We start from the raw sequence: 14,842 nt of genomic DNA, 5'->3' as shown, positions 1-14,842 counted from the left end.
CTTGGCGAACAGAACCACAACAACGAGCACCCGACCTACAAATCTTCTCCCAAACTTTGATTACCTATACAATATCAAAGTCCAAAGTCAGCTTTTTCTCTATGCCTCAAGTTTCAGACTGTCCCTTAGGGTTGCCTGACCCAACTCCCAATCTAGCCCACCCTCCCATCCTGGCACCTTCCCCTGCCACCGCAGGAATTGCAAAACCTGCGCCTACACCTCCTCCTCACCTCCATCCAAGGCCCTAAAGAAGCCTTCCACATTTATCAAAGTTTTACCTGCACATCCACCAATATCATTTGTTGTGTCCATTGCTCCCAATGTGGTCTCCTCTACATTGGGGAGACTGGAAACCTCCTGGCAGAGCGCTTTAGGGAACATCTCTGGGACATCCGCACCAATCAACCACACCGCCCTGTGGCCCAACAGTTCAACTCCCCCTCCCACTCTGCCAAGGACATGGAGGTCCTGGGCCTCCGTCATCACCGTTCCCTCACCACCAGACACCTAGAGGAAGAACGCCTCATCTTCCACCTCAGAACACTTCAACCTCAGGGCATCAATGTGGACTTCAACAGTTTCCTCATTTCTCCTTCCCCAACCTCACCCCAGTTCCAAACTTCCAGCTCAGCACTGTTCCCATGACTTGTCCTACCTATCTTCTTTCCCACCTGTCCACTCCACCCTCCCCCCAACCTATCACCTTCATCCCCTCCCCCACTCATCTATTGTACTTTACGCTACTTTCTCCCCACCCCCACCTTCCTCTTATTTATCTCTCCATCCTTCAGGCTCTCTGCTTGTATTCCTGATGAAGGGTTTTTGCCCGAAACGTCGATTTTACTGCTCCTCGGATGCTGCCAGAACTGCTGCGCTTTTCCAGCACAACTCTACTCTAGACTCTATGCTCGTACAGTCATACATGATCCTTTAGTATCTTGTGGTGCAGTGACAGTGCCCCTAACATGGTTCAGAACAACCAGATTCAAGTCCCACCTGCCCAGATATATGATATAGTATGTCTGAGCAGATTGACAAATAGCTATATGGCCCCTATCACCTACACCAATCTATGTACACCTGCCCTCTATAACCTGTCATATCCCCAATCCTAACTAATGCCCAGCGAATCATCCCCCATGGCATTGAAACATCCTGCCTCACCTGATACCTACCTCTCATACCTCCTCCCATTCCATTTGCCCAGTCATTTCCATGGTTCTTTTAGCACGTATGCCAATTAATCTCTCACCCATTGTTCATGATGTCCTCCATTCTATGTTTAAACTTATTCATGATCCACCTATAACATTAATCAGGTGGCATCATGAGAGAAAATACAATTACTAGTCATTGTTTGTCACTTCTTAAAAATAAAATACACATTCACTGATACAAAACAAACATCCAATACAATACACCCACAAGAAAAATCCTTTATGTAAACAAGCATTTCAAATTGAGTCCTTTTTAAAAAAAAACTGAACAATTCATTTGGACTTGTTTTTTCACAATTTTGCAAAAGTACCTACCATCACCAAAGGTGTGCATTACCTCTTTAAAAAGGAGAAACAAAGTATTCCTCCATCACTCACCACTCACATCCCCTCACGCCAATGCAATCTTCATGCCAACCTCAGCAACCTAATGTTTTCTACCCATCTCTCATACTGCTATATCACATATACAGCTCCAACGACACTCAGGTAAGTTCAACACTATCTTGGATTAAACAAATCTGCTTGATTTGTATCCTATCAACTGAGACGTTCACTCATCATGTACCTCAGGATACTCTGCAAGAACTCATCAAGGCTCTTAGACAACACTTTCCAAATGCAAAACCTCAACCACCTAAAAGGACAAGAGCAATTCTTACTTGGAACAAGACCATTTGCAAATGCTTCTCAAAGCACTATACCCCAAGGACTGCAGAGTTCAGAAGACAGATCTCACCATTACCTTTTCAATGGTGGGTAGAAATGAGCAATTGATGTTAGTCTCGCTCACAATATCCATATTACATTTCTTTTTAAATCCACAAATCCTCATGCACACAGAAGAAATAATACAAGCCTATTATTCAAATTTCTATACTGAAAATTACACTTTATTGAGAAAAGCACTAATTTATGAAGCATTCAAAATTTTAAAAATAATTTGCAGGATGCAAGTATTGTAACTAGGCCAATGTTTATTGTCCATCCCTAATTGCCCTGAAGAAAGTGGTGGCAAGCTGTCTTCTACATTCGCTATATTCCATGTTGAGTAGGGACATTGACAACGTTGGAAAGGAGCTCCTGAATTTTGGCTCATCAACAGTGAAGGAGCATCAATCTGTGGCTCTGAGGAGCATTCCTATGTTTCCTTTGCCCTTCTCCTTTGACAATGAAGTTCATTCCTAACTGTCGAGTGAGTTAAACCATATAGGGGCTACATATGTAAGTAATGGCCAAAATCAGATCAGCCATGATTCTGATAGATAGCAGAACAGGCATGAAGGGCTGAATGGCATTGTCATGTTCCTAATACATAAGTTCTTATGCTCTTCTGTTTATGGATAGTTAATGTCCATATGCCATTTCCCATCTCCTTCCTGGCTCTTTCAGATTGCTTGTTGAGAAGCAGCATGTTAAGGAATATCCATTTGAAATTAATCTCATCACAGCTATTGCCAAGCAGGTTAGTTGCTCAGTTGGTATTTGTCCCATTCACAGGAGATTCAACTGCCCTCAGGGATTCAGAGAATAACATGCATTAACATGGCTATAGAGCTATTCAGTCCTATTCAGCAATGTAATCCAAGGGAACTTACACAGTCTTCATGAGTAAATGACAAGTGTCCACCATTTTAGGATTCAGAAATTTATTATCTCTAAGATTCACCATGCAAAATCCAATATTCTCAAGCCTATTTAAGGGAGGGGACTTCAGCAACTGCTCATAGCCTTAGCCTTGCAACCATGACTCCTGACCTCACTGTATAATCATTAACAGTGAAGCATGTACCACCCCAAGTTTTGTCAGCAATCAGAGTAACAGGGTAGATAGAGAAACTATTTCTCATGGTTAGGAGTTCTCGGACCATATGGTATAAAAGTTAAAATTAGATCCAGATATTGCAGAAGTGCAATTGGCAAAATGTCTACATACAAAGGATGGCAGCAGTTTGGAACTCTCTCTGACAACACCAATTATGATAGGTCAAGTATTAGATCAATGCTCAATTAATTCTAAATATGAGATTGAAAATCATGTGTGAAATAAAAATGTTAAGTTTGCATTCTTTGTAAGAGTGCACCCAGGTCTCTCTGATCATCTATATATGCAGGCTCTAAGTAATCTATAAGGTTATTGCATACATGGCAGTATAGGTCTAGGGGTTATATGGTTTATTCCATATCCTATGTCCCTATCTTCTTTGCCACACCTGGATAGAATGGCATTGAGTAGAATTGACCTTGAATTACAGTGAAAATGAAAACTGGGTAGGATATGTAATTTGTGGCAGATCTGCTGAATTCAGTTCAATAAGGTGTCACATGAAATGTAAAGAGGTGAGATATGGCTCATAGACTTGGTGACAATACATTGGCATGGGGGGGGGGAGGTTTGGTTAACAGATAAGTAGCCAAGAGAAGGGACAAACAGGGCATTTTCAAGTTGGCAGGCTGTGAATAGTGGAGTGCTGCATGGATTCATGTTGAGGCCTCAAATACTTGCAAACTGTACTAATATATATATTAATGAAGAGACGAAGAGCAATATATTTAAGTGTATGATACATGAGAATGATATAAACCTCGGTGGGAATGTAAACTATGGAGAGGATACCAAGAGGGTCAACAGGTCTTACACAATGAATGGACAAGCTGACAGAAGAAGAACAATGTAGCAACGTATGAGGATATTCTCATTGATAGTAAGTGTAGAATCACAGAATATTATTTCAAAGGCATAAAACGCTTACATGTTGATGATCAGAAAGACCTGGATGCACTCTTACAAAGAATACTAAGTTAACATGTAGGCACAACAAACACATATGAAGGCAAATGGCATGTTGGTCATTATTGCAATTGGACAGGGGTATAAACATGTAGAGATCTTCCTCTCATTCAATTAGGAAGGCTATAGATGTAATAACTGTTCTAATTGGAGCATCAAGACTTTCCAAGATAACTGGAACAGACAATGACTCTTATAATGGTGTTGGAGGACTAGTTTTCAGCCATTAATTGATATGTTTCTTCAAAAGCCTCTAGCCTTCTGAACCACTGAGAGATAGTTTTTTTTTCTTGATTTGAAAAGTTGGTGAGGAGGAATTTTTCTTTATGGAATGAATATTTTAAGTGATATCCTAATCCAATACCTTCTAAAGTGGGAGGAAGTACAGCCTGGCTCTGTTCAATTCACAGCACACAAGCCACCTGATAATTGCGGAATTTCAGCAGAAATTCCAATCTAAGTTGTTATTCTACCTCCACAATGATCCCTGAAAAATAGAGAGATCTGGTCAGAGAGAGCTAGTAAGTGATGGCATTGCTTCAGGTCATCAAACTAACTCGCCATGTACTCTTCATGAACACATAAATCTGCAGCAAACAGACATGTTTAGCTTGAATGGTGGTGGATCAAATACTGCATGAGATCTGGGGAAGGCATTAGCGAAACAGAAAGACAGGTATAGACAATGTGATCTACCATGGACAGTGACTTAGGAAACAAAACTGGTAGCCATGAGGGAATACCAGGAAGAAATTCAAAGAATTAGGAATGAATAAGCAGATGTATAGGAGAAAAAAAGATATTTGAACAAAATTTAACCAGTCAAGTGAAAATGATCCACCTGAGATCTTTCAGGCAAAATAACCTCACCAGGATAAAAGGCCAAGTATATTGCCATACATGCAGTGAACAGGTACAGGAAGTAGGGTGTTGTTGAAGGTGAGCAAAGCCGAGTTCATTTTTTTAAAATATTGTCAATAACTCAATGATAAAGAGCCTTTCATGCAAAAACTGATGAGGTCAAAAGACTTGTGAAATTGGAAACTCTAGGACTGTGCAGATTGGCCTGTAACAGTTTTTCTTCTCCTCACCCCCAATCATCCCTCCCCCAATGTTGTTATTAATTTTTATGCGGAAGTAAAAACACAGATTTAAATTTTTCATAAATTGTACGCTGATGTTAATTCAAAGACTTTCAATTTCTTGGATCAAAACTGTTACAGAAATTACTCCTAATAATATGTTTCTGCGCTGATGGGGATTTTCTTTTGCCAAATTATGGGATATAACCCCAAAATGACTAAATAACCTGAATGTTATTGTGCACTCATCGAATTAGATGACACAGTTATGTTCTTACTTTTTCGTTATATAAAGCGATTCCAGGAAATTTGGAGCCTCTCTCACAAATCTATCACCACTCTCTCTGTCAAAGTTAGCCAAGCTATCTGAGGGCGTATTACTCCCAGTTTTACATTATCCTTACTGCTTTCCTGGCGCGGGAGATTGTCTTTTACCTGGGAAGTGAGATTGATTGTTTTTTAATGATGCCTTCAAGGATTGACTCCAGTTACTCTCATTTGCTTACTTGGCCTTCTGAAAGTCTTTATTTGAGAATAATAAAATGTGGTTGTCAAGAACAAATAGCACAGTGCTTCATACAGAAATCTATGATGGTTCTATCAAACAATCCATCTTCATTTCCAGGATTACCCTTGGCATGGGCACTACAGTGAACTCCAGCTTCCAATAACAAGACAGCATTTAGAATGAGTTGTGTTACCCTATTTCATACGTTTTATAATTATCTCATTCCTGCATTTAAAAGGGCTGTTATTGTAATATTTTCTTTTGCAAACACTGGATTTCAGTGAAACAGCATTTCAATTTTTAAAACACCTTTTCTTTATTTTCAAATTCCCAGATATCCTCATTTTTCCTGATTCCTGTAACTTCCTCCAGCCCTCCACAATCGATGCATGCTTATAATTCTGGCCTCCATTACAGCATGGTCTCACAACATAGTCACTCTATAAACATCTCTGCATCTCTCTTCCCTCTTTAAGACATTCACTAATTCCTACCTCTTAAGCCAAACCTTTGACCACCTGACTTAATGCCTTTCTATATGGGTCATTATCAAATCTTGTTTTATCACTCACCTGTTGTAAATTAAGGCATTTTATGAAATTAAATTCATAAAATTCTCATTGGATAAATGTTGTCTTCAACAATAACAGTGGGTAATAATCTTAACACTTGCAATATTATCACTTTAACAGAATCTGTTCCTATTTCATCTCCTCAATCGTCAATCTGTCTAATACTTTGCAAGTTAAATATTTCTCTATCAATCCATACGTCCCAGTTGTGTTTTTGTTAAGTTTTAGTTATTCCTTTTGCAAGCAGGAATTGCAGTGAAGATGCAGGGTTAGAGGTACCCTTTTTCAACTTTAATCTAGGTAGTTTCCATCATATACTCTCAATTCTGCCTATTAATTTTTCAGGATTGTTTTCATATATTCTTAATCTGGAGACAGGCAAATCAGGAAAGACTTATTCTTGACTGTGCCTTGTACATTGATGCCATCCAGTGGCGAAACAATTATGCTGTTTGTCATTGTGCTGCTAAAGAAATATATTTTAGCAGAAATAGATTACAAACCATAAGGTTAGAAGTCAAGCTTCAAGAGAGCCATATCAGACTCAAAGTGTTCAACCCTGCTTTCCCTCTCCATATGCTGCCTGATATTCCGAGTTGCTCCAGCACTCTGTTTTTATAGTCACATAATCGCTGAAGATTGGGAGTTCCATCTCTAAACTTAGATTCAACATTCACAACCAAAGCAAAATAGCAGACTTCAGTAAGAACTTCCTTAGTGAATACTTTCCCTCTCTGAGGTCCAGGTAATGAATTGATCCTGAAGGATGTGGTAAATAGGGCTTCGCTTTGTGAGGCATTTATCCGATGCTTCTCTCTTTTTTATCTTCCTCGGTCTTTCCATTACTTATTCTCCCCCTCATGCTGCAGGCCAAGGGAAATCAGAACAATGACACTTACAATCAAAATAATTCGGTTGGCACGAAAGTCTAAATTTTTTGCAGGCACTGAAATGTGTTCCACTGAACAAGGGTAATACTTGATTCCTAGCCACAAGAACCTAAGCAAAGCTGTAGTATGCATTCAGTCACTAGCTAACACTACTGAATTCCACACAGTGAATAACACTGCCAGAGCTTCTGGGCAAGCCGTGAACACAGCCCAGTCCATCATGCAAACCATCCTCCAATCCACTGACTCCACCTAGATTTTGGGAAAGCAGCCAACACAATCAAAGACCCCTCCCACCCTGGTTATACTCTCTTCCAGCCTCTTCCATTGGACAGAAGATATAAAGATTTGAACACAAGTACGAATAGATTCAACAACAGCTTCTTCCCTTTTCAGTTCTCTCAAATGTTAATTCTGATCTCTCTCTCTCTCTATCTGCACCTTCTCTGTGGCTGTAACACTGCATTTGGCACTCTGTTCTGCAGCCCCGATACACTTTACATGGTACAATCTGCCTGTACAGCTGCAAAACAACACTTTTTATTGTTTCTTGGTACACATGACAAAATAAATCAATCAATATAAAGGTGTAATACTCTTAATAGTGTACCAGAGGGCACAGAATATTTTTAAAATGCTGTTCACAGACTTAAAGCCTTTAACTACCAAATGCCTGTTCCTACAAAAACAATGAAACAAGATGTGGAGCTGGCTGTTTACATACAAAAGAGCACATACAATTCAAATACAAATAGAAAATTCTCAAAATATTTGGTAGGCTAGAAAAACAGAAGAGTTGATCTTCTAGCTTAACACATCTTCTCCTCCGTTCCCTGCACAGTTGCTGTCTGATCTGATTACTTCCAGCATTTCCTGTGTTGGGTTTCAGATCATCTGAAAGCGCTTTCTTTCAATTTCTGCTTCCAATGCTCACTTCAGGCAAGTTATTAAAATATGGATGACCGATGGATCACTTCAATGCTTTCGGCAATTATTTATAGAATCGGGCAAGACATCTGCATATCGATTGCCTGTCTTGAAACAAAACTGAAGCTTGCTAAGTTGCTCTTTTATATTAAATGTATACATGGGAAATCTCATGATAGCTACAACCTGTATTTATATTGTACTTTTACCAGTAAAATGACTCAAGGTCAGAACAAAAGAAGATGAATGAAGGTGGTAAGCCTTTCAGGGAGTAATTAGAAAAAGTTTCTAAAATTTTATTCAGCATACTGGGCTCTGCGAAACTTCGACAAAAAAAAAGAGTGCAAGGTTTTTAGAATGTAGTTCCACTGGAGGGTGAGCGAGTGATGATGAGACCATTGAAGGCAAAGGAGAAAATGAAAATGGTGGAAGCAGGTAAAGAATGCAACAAGTCCAAATTGCTGACAAATGGCTGCAGGAAGTTACACGTTATGCTCCTGAAGCACCTACGAACAGCGGTCTGAGTCCTTGTTGACATGGATTTAAAAATCGAATAAGCTGGATGACTGTGGGCCAGAGTAGGTCGGCATGGTCGTGGGTACTGGTCATATAAGATTAGACACAGCACAGCTCATTAGTGGTTTGTTTGGATTGGTTGACGTTAGAGTTGACAGAAGGTGAAGGATAGGTTAAAAACTACAGAAGATAAATCGAGAAAAGGGCTTGATTAGGACGCAATGATATATTGGTACTGTCACTAGACAAAACCCAGAAGTCCAAGCTAAGACTTGGTGGCATGTGAGTTCAAGTCTCGTTGTGGCAGTCAGTAGAATATAAATTAATACAAGCTGCAGTTCAAAGAATTCTCACTAATAGTGAACCATGTTCCTTGGAATTTTCTTAGCTGTTGTGTGGGCCTGAGGCTCAGATTTGGAAGTCAATATCGTGATGGGTGTGCTAATGCCAAACACCATGCAAAGAACATCAGAGCACTATGCAACCTAGAAAGAACATTTATAGCCACCAAGGAGCTACCATCAATGTTCATAAAAATCAATCTGGTTCAAAAGGCTGTTTACGATGGAAAATGGCTGTCCTTATGTGATCAGCCCTGCATGTGTCTCCAGCACCATAAGAATGCGGTTGACTCTGAACCGGAATACTCTGAAGCCAATCAGTTCAAAGCAATTAGGAATGCACAACAAAAGCTGGCCTTGTAAACAACACCCATGTCCCATGAAAGAACAGAATGAAGGGGTAAAAGGGAAATGTTTGGATGAGAATTTCAGTGACAGTCTGATTTGAAGATCTCATTTATTCTATAGCTAGCACTATTGTGATCTCTTTGTTGTGAAGGCAACTAGACTCTAAAATATCTTCCCCTTTTTTATGCTTTAAGTTTGGCCCTTGATCTCACTGATGTGTTTTCCCGTTTAGCTCTTTTTGGTGAAAAAGTCACCTCCTAAAGATTCACTCCTTTGTCTGAAATGTGATTCAGTGGGTATTTAAGATTAATGGGAGATGGTGGCATTGTGGTAATGTCACTAGACTAATACTCCAGAAATCTAGGCCAATATTCAAATCACAGCATGGAAGATGATGAAATTTAAATTCAATAAAATTTAGAGCTGGCCTAATGACGACACCTTTGATTGTGCTAAGAACACACCTGGCTGATTAATGCCCTTTGGAAAGTTCAGGATGAGTTAGATAATTCAATGCTGGTCAAGCCAGTGTATCCCATGAACAAAATAGCTGATATCCAAGGAGCAGCTTAGTCAATTACCAGTTTTTCCACTTACTGTAAGAATATCTTCCTTCATAATTGGAGCTATTTTTAATTTTATTGAAGAAAATTGGTGAAAGTCTCTTCTGTTCTGTGGGCAATGGAGAAAGATGAACAGATTGATCAAATTGATGATTAAATAAGACATTCACACTTTGGCATGGCCTGTGAAAGATAGTTTGATTACAAGCCCACTCCTCCCATTAAGCATTGTAACACTCCTTATACTTTAATACTCACCAAATAAGATCTTTCGCTTGTAGCCTTGAAAACGCTCATGGTCTCAATGTCCACAGAATTTGTGGTAGGAGATTCATATTTATCCAAAGTATGGAGTTAGTAATAAGGGAGTAGTTAGCAATAAGAGAGGAGCATTATGTCATGCTAGAAATGCGGCGCTTGTAGTTCTCACACAGGTACCCCACACTGCTGCTTGTATTTTTTTGCTTGAGGACAGCAAATTAGAGGAACCACTGATTGGACATTAAGGGTGGAATCTTCCAAGTCTGTTAATAATGTTGGCACTGGTGAGAAGCAAGCTCCATTTTCCAACTAAGTGTTGAACAACAGAATGAAATTCTCACTCATGAGCAGCAAGAGATTTATTTACTTGCATTAGTATGCATTAATGTCCTCATTATTAGATAATCCCATCTCATCAGTATGCTAATTCCCATTCTTGCACCTGCTATATAGAGTCTAAACAATGAAAATTCCTAACATGACATTCAGAATGATTACCTGGAAACTGCAGCTCATTGCTTGCTCCTCCAGACCTCATCCAGCCACTAAGATTTCAGGGTATGCTACTTGGGCAGTGGCTGCATGCACTCCTCATCCAGCAGGATTTCCAGGTCCCCATTGGTAAAGAGGGTGCCTATTACCCTCAGTCTGCTATGTTCAAGGCAAATGAAACAAAGTATACAGGACTTGACCAAATCTACGGTTTTGCTTTAAAGATGGTGTCATGGCCAGGTATTCCTGGGAGGTCCTGGCAGTGATGAGTAGCGAGTGGAAAATTAGGATAAGTGAGGTGTCACTGGGCTGTCTTACATAACTAATGAGGTGAGTTTGTGAAGATAGAGTGAGAAAACCTATCAGGTCTTAAGGAAAGAAATTCTCAACGAAACGCACCAATTTTAGAGAAGGCTAAGCTCCAAGATTTCTTTGTAATATTATCAAAACATCCTGCCCATTGATTTGAGAAATAGGCAAATTACTCAGAAACTGCCACCTCCCACTTTATCATTAAGTTGATGTGGAGCTGGGATTCAAGACGAAAGTGCATGAAAGAATGTCTTAAACTAATAAATCACAATGTAGCTAATCAACACCAAGATCAGTATCATAGTTGGGAAAGGAAGTCACCTTATAAGATAACTGTGCATCCTGGTAAAGCTAGTGAGATTAAGTAATAATAACACCAGAGATCTGATGTCTCTTCTACACATGGCTCTCCAGTATTGGAACTCAACAGTAATATGACTGAAGCTATAACACCTCATGTCTGCCATGTGAAAATTGTTTGAAAATGCATTTTTCCATGTCTCCTAGCTTTTTGTCAGCATTGCTATCCAGAGGCCTGCAAATGACTGAAGGTGATACTTTCCCGGTCTCTCACCTCACTTCTATGCATTTCAGAAGGATGAGAGGGCATGAACCAGCATGGCCAGAGTCTGCACCTAACTGATTATTACCCCAGCCTTTGCTGAGAACATACGGAAAGTAAATTTCATTCAAGGCACTGGCGGAAGAGCTGTGCATGCACAGATTGGTTCCCATTGTGAAATTCTGCAACAAGGTCTTTGTCAGTAGTAAGGATGGCAACCCTCAATATCTACTTAGGTTCCTTGTAACTCGGCATTGGGCACCATCACAACATCAGTCATGTGTTCAACAGGTGTCAGACTCTCCTGTGGGGCATTTGACTTGAGTAAATGTGTCTCTGATAGAGCAAAGTAATACAAACCTCATAGAAGGCAGGAAAGGAAATCATAGTCTTGTGAAATTGACTTTGGGTTTTGCCTAAAATACCTTCCCACTTCAATTGTTTCATTAAAAAAACGTAAATATTTGTGTTTCTTTGTCTATTACCTTATACAAAATGCAGAACTTTGAAAATTTTGTAGTGTCAAAGACTGCTTACAGAGCGTGTTCTTGTCATGTCATTATACTTGGTGGGGCACAGGCTGCAGATGGAACAGAAAATGGTGAAAACTGAAAATTGCCTCAGGATTTCACAGACTCCTTAAAAGGGGTTATTTAAACATGAATTCAAGGCTCATGAAGCTTGGTGTGTAAGCAAAGAGGAAAAAAAAATTAAGAGTTTTGAAGTGTAATGCTTAAGGATAACAAACTAGATGGAGAAAAGAAGTAATGAAGATGTACCAAATGAAGCTGGAAGAACAATAGAACTATTAAATACCATCAAAATAAGACAAATGAAGTTCTTCAGACATGTTCCCCAGACGGAAAGATCAAAGTATCTAATTACCACAGGAAAAAAATTTTTATTAAGACATTTCATTATTAATTTCTTTGAGGATTTGTGATGAAAGGATTGTGGACAGTTGTGTCTCCATTTGAATTTCTATAGCGAGAACTATACTTGGATATTTTTTAATATGAAGAAACCAGTGAAATGCAACTTTGGACGTTTTGGGATTTTTTTGTATGAAAAAAAGACACTCTTTGAAACCATATGGTTTACACTAATTTGTTGGACCCATTTACTAGCAATTATCTGACTGGGTTAATGACTGTTAGGAATTGTTTTTTGTTTGCAGATGGTTTGGATTTCAGTTGGATCAGAGCCTGCTACAAGAACCTATCCAGCTCAGTCCCTGCCTTTCTGAGAAACACTTGTCATGAGTTTACTGTGGAAATTAAAATCTTTAACCAACTTTTCTCCAAAATAACATCTGCAAAGGTCCCAGTGACAATTACAGTGTTGGGTGCCATATGAATGTCAGGATCCTGACTGAAAGTCACCTTGAATATTTATTTTATTCCTTTTCCTTTGGAGAACTAACAATTATTGGCTAACGTGTTTTCCTCAAAGTTATTCCCTGAAATGAACACTGTTACTTGCCAATACTTGGTGTATTTGGATGTGTTAGCTTATTAGATCAATAAGTATTTACCCTTCCATTTTTCAAGCTCATTTGGAAGCACTAGCATTCAGAACATCGCTCCTTTGTCAGGTAGTTGTGGAGGTTAAGATCATGCTCACAGAATGCTCACAGTTTAAAAGCATGCTCACATGCAACAGAAACCAGCATATCCCACTATAAAAGATGAAGGTTTTAACCTAAGATTGTTTACTGTATAACATTTCCATGACACTGGACTCCTTTGACTATAAATTCTGTGAGCACGATCTTAACCTCCACAACCACCTGATGAAGGAATAGCACTCTGAAAGCCAGTGCTTCCAAATAAACCTGTTGGACTATAACCTGGTGTTGAAAATGTGTTGCTGGAAAAGTGCAGCAGGTCAGGCAGCATCCAAGGAGCAGGAGAATCGACGTTTCGGGCATGAGCCATTCTTCAGGAAGGAGGAGAGTGTGCCAAGCAGGCTAAGATAAAAGGTAGGGAGGAGGGACTTGGGGGAGGGTGTTGGAAATGCGATAGGTGGAAGGAGGTTAAGGTGAGGGTGATAGGCCAAAGTGGGGTTGGGGGCAGAGAGGTCAGGAAGAAGATTGCAGGTTAGGAAGGTGGTGCTGAGTTCGAGGGTTGGGACTGAGACGAGGTGGGGTGAGGGGAAATGAGGAAACTGGAGAAATCTGAGTTCATCCCTTGTGGTTGGAGGGTTCCTAGACGGAAGATGAGGCACTCTTCCTCCAGCTGTCGTGTTGTTATGGTCTGGTGATGAAGGAGTCCAAGGATCTGCATGTCTTTGGTGGAGTGGAAGGGGGAGTTGAAGTGTTGAGCCACGGGGTGGTTGGGTTGGTTGGTCCGGGTGTCCCAGAGGTGTTCTCTGAAACCTTCCGCAAGTAGGCGGCTTGTCTCTCCAATATAGAGGAGGCCACATCGGGTGCAGTGGATGCAGTAAATGATGTGTGTGGAGGTGCAGGTGAATTTGTGGTGGATATGGAAGGATCCCTTGGGGCCGTGAAGGGAAGTAAGGGAGGAGGTGTGGGCACAAGTTTTGCATTTCTTGCGGTTGGAGGGGAAGGTGCCGGGAGTGGAGGTTGGGTTGGTGGGGGGTGTGGACCTGACAAGGGAGTCACAGAGGGAGTGGTCTTTTCAGAATGCTAATAGGGGAGGGGAGGGAAATATATCCCTGGTGGTGGGGTCCCTTTGGAAGTGCAGAAATGACAACGGATAATGCGATGTATATGGAGGTTGGTGGGGTGGAAGGTGAGGACCAGTGGGGTTCTATCCTGGTGGCGATTGGAGGGGCAGGGCTCAAGGGCAGAGGAGCGGGAAGAGAAGGAGATGCGGTGGAGAGCATCGTCGATCACATCTGGGGGGAAATTATGGTCTTTGAAGAAGGAGGCCATCTGGGTTGTAAGATATTGGAACTGGTCCTCCTGGGAGCAGATGCGGCGGAGACGAAGGAATTGGGAATGTGGGAAGGCATTTTTACAGGAGGTAGGGTGGGAGGAGATGTAGTCTAGGTAGCTGTGGGAGTCGGTCGGTTTAGAGTAAATGTCCGTGTTGATTCGGTCGCCCGAGATAGAAATGGAGAGGTCTAGGAAGGGGAGGGAGGAGTCTGAGACGGTCCAGGTAAATTTGAGGTCGGGGTGGAAGGTGTTGTTAAAGTGGATGAACTGTTCAACCTCCTCGTGGGAGCATGAGGCAGCGCCGATACAGTCATCGACGTAGCGGAGGAAAAGATGGGGGTGGTGCCAGTGTAGCTGTGGAAGATGAACTATTCCACATATCCTACGAAGAGGCAGGCATAGCTGGGGCACATGCGGGTGTCCATGGCTACTCCTTTGGTTTGGAGGAAGTGGGAATATTGGAAAGTGAAGTTGTTCAGAGTGAGGACCAGTTCAGTCAATCGAAGGAGGGTATCAGTGGAAGGATATTGGTTGGTATGGCGGGAAAGGAGGAAGCGGAGG

This window comes from Hemiscyllium ocellatum, chromosome 2 (genome assembly GCF_020745735.1).
Source record: "Hemiscyllium ocellatum isolate sHemOce1 chromosome 2, sHemOce1.pat.X.cur, whole genome shotgun sequence".
NCBI lineage: Eukaryota > Metazoa > Chordata > Chondrichthyes > Orectolobiformes > Hemiscylliidae > Hemiscyllium > Hemiscyllium ocellatum.
The sequence above is the reverse complement of the archived record's forward strand: the minus strand, read 5'-3'. Positions refer to the sequence as shown.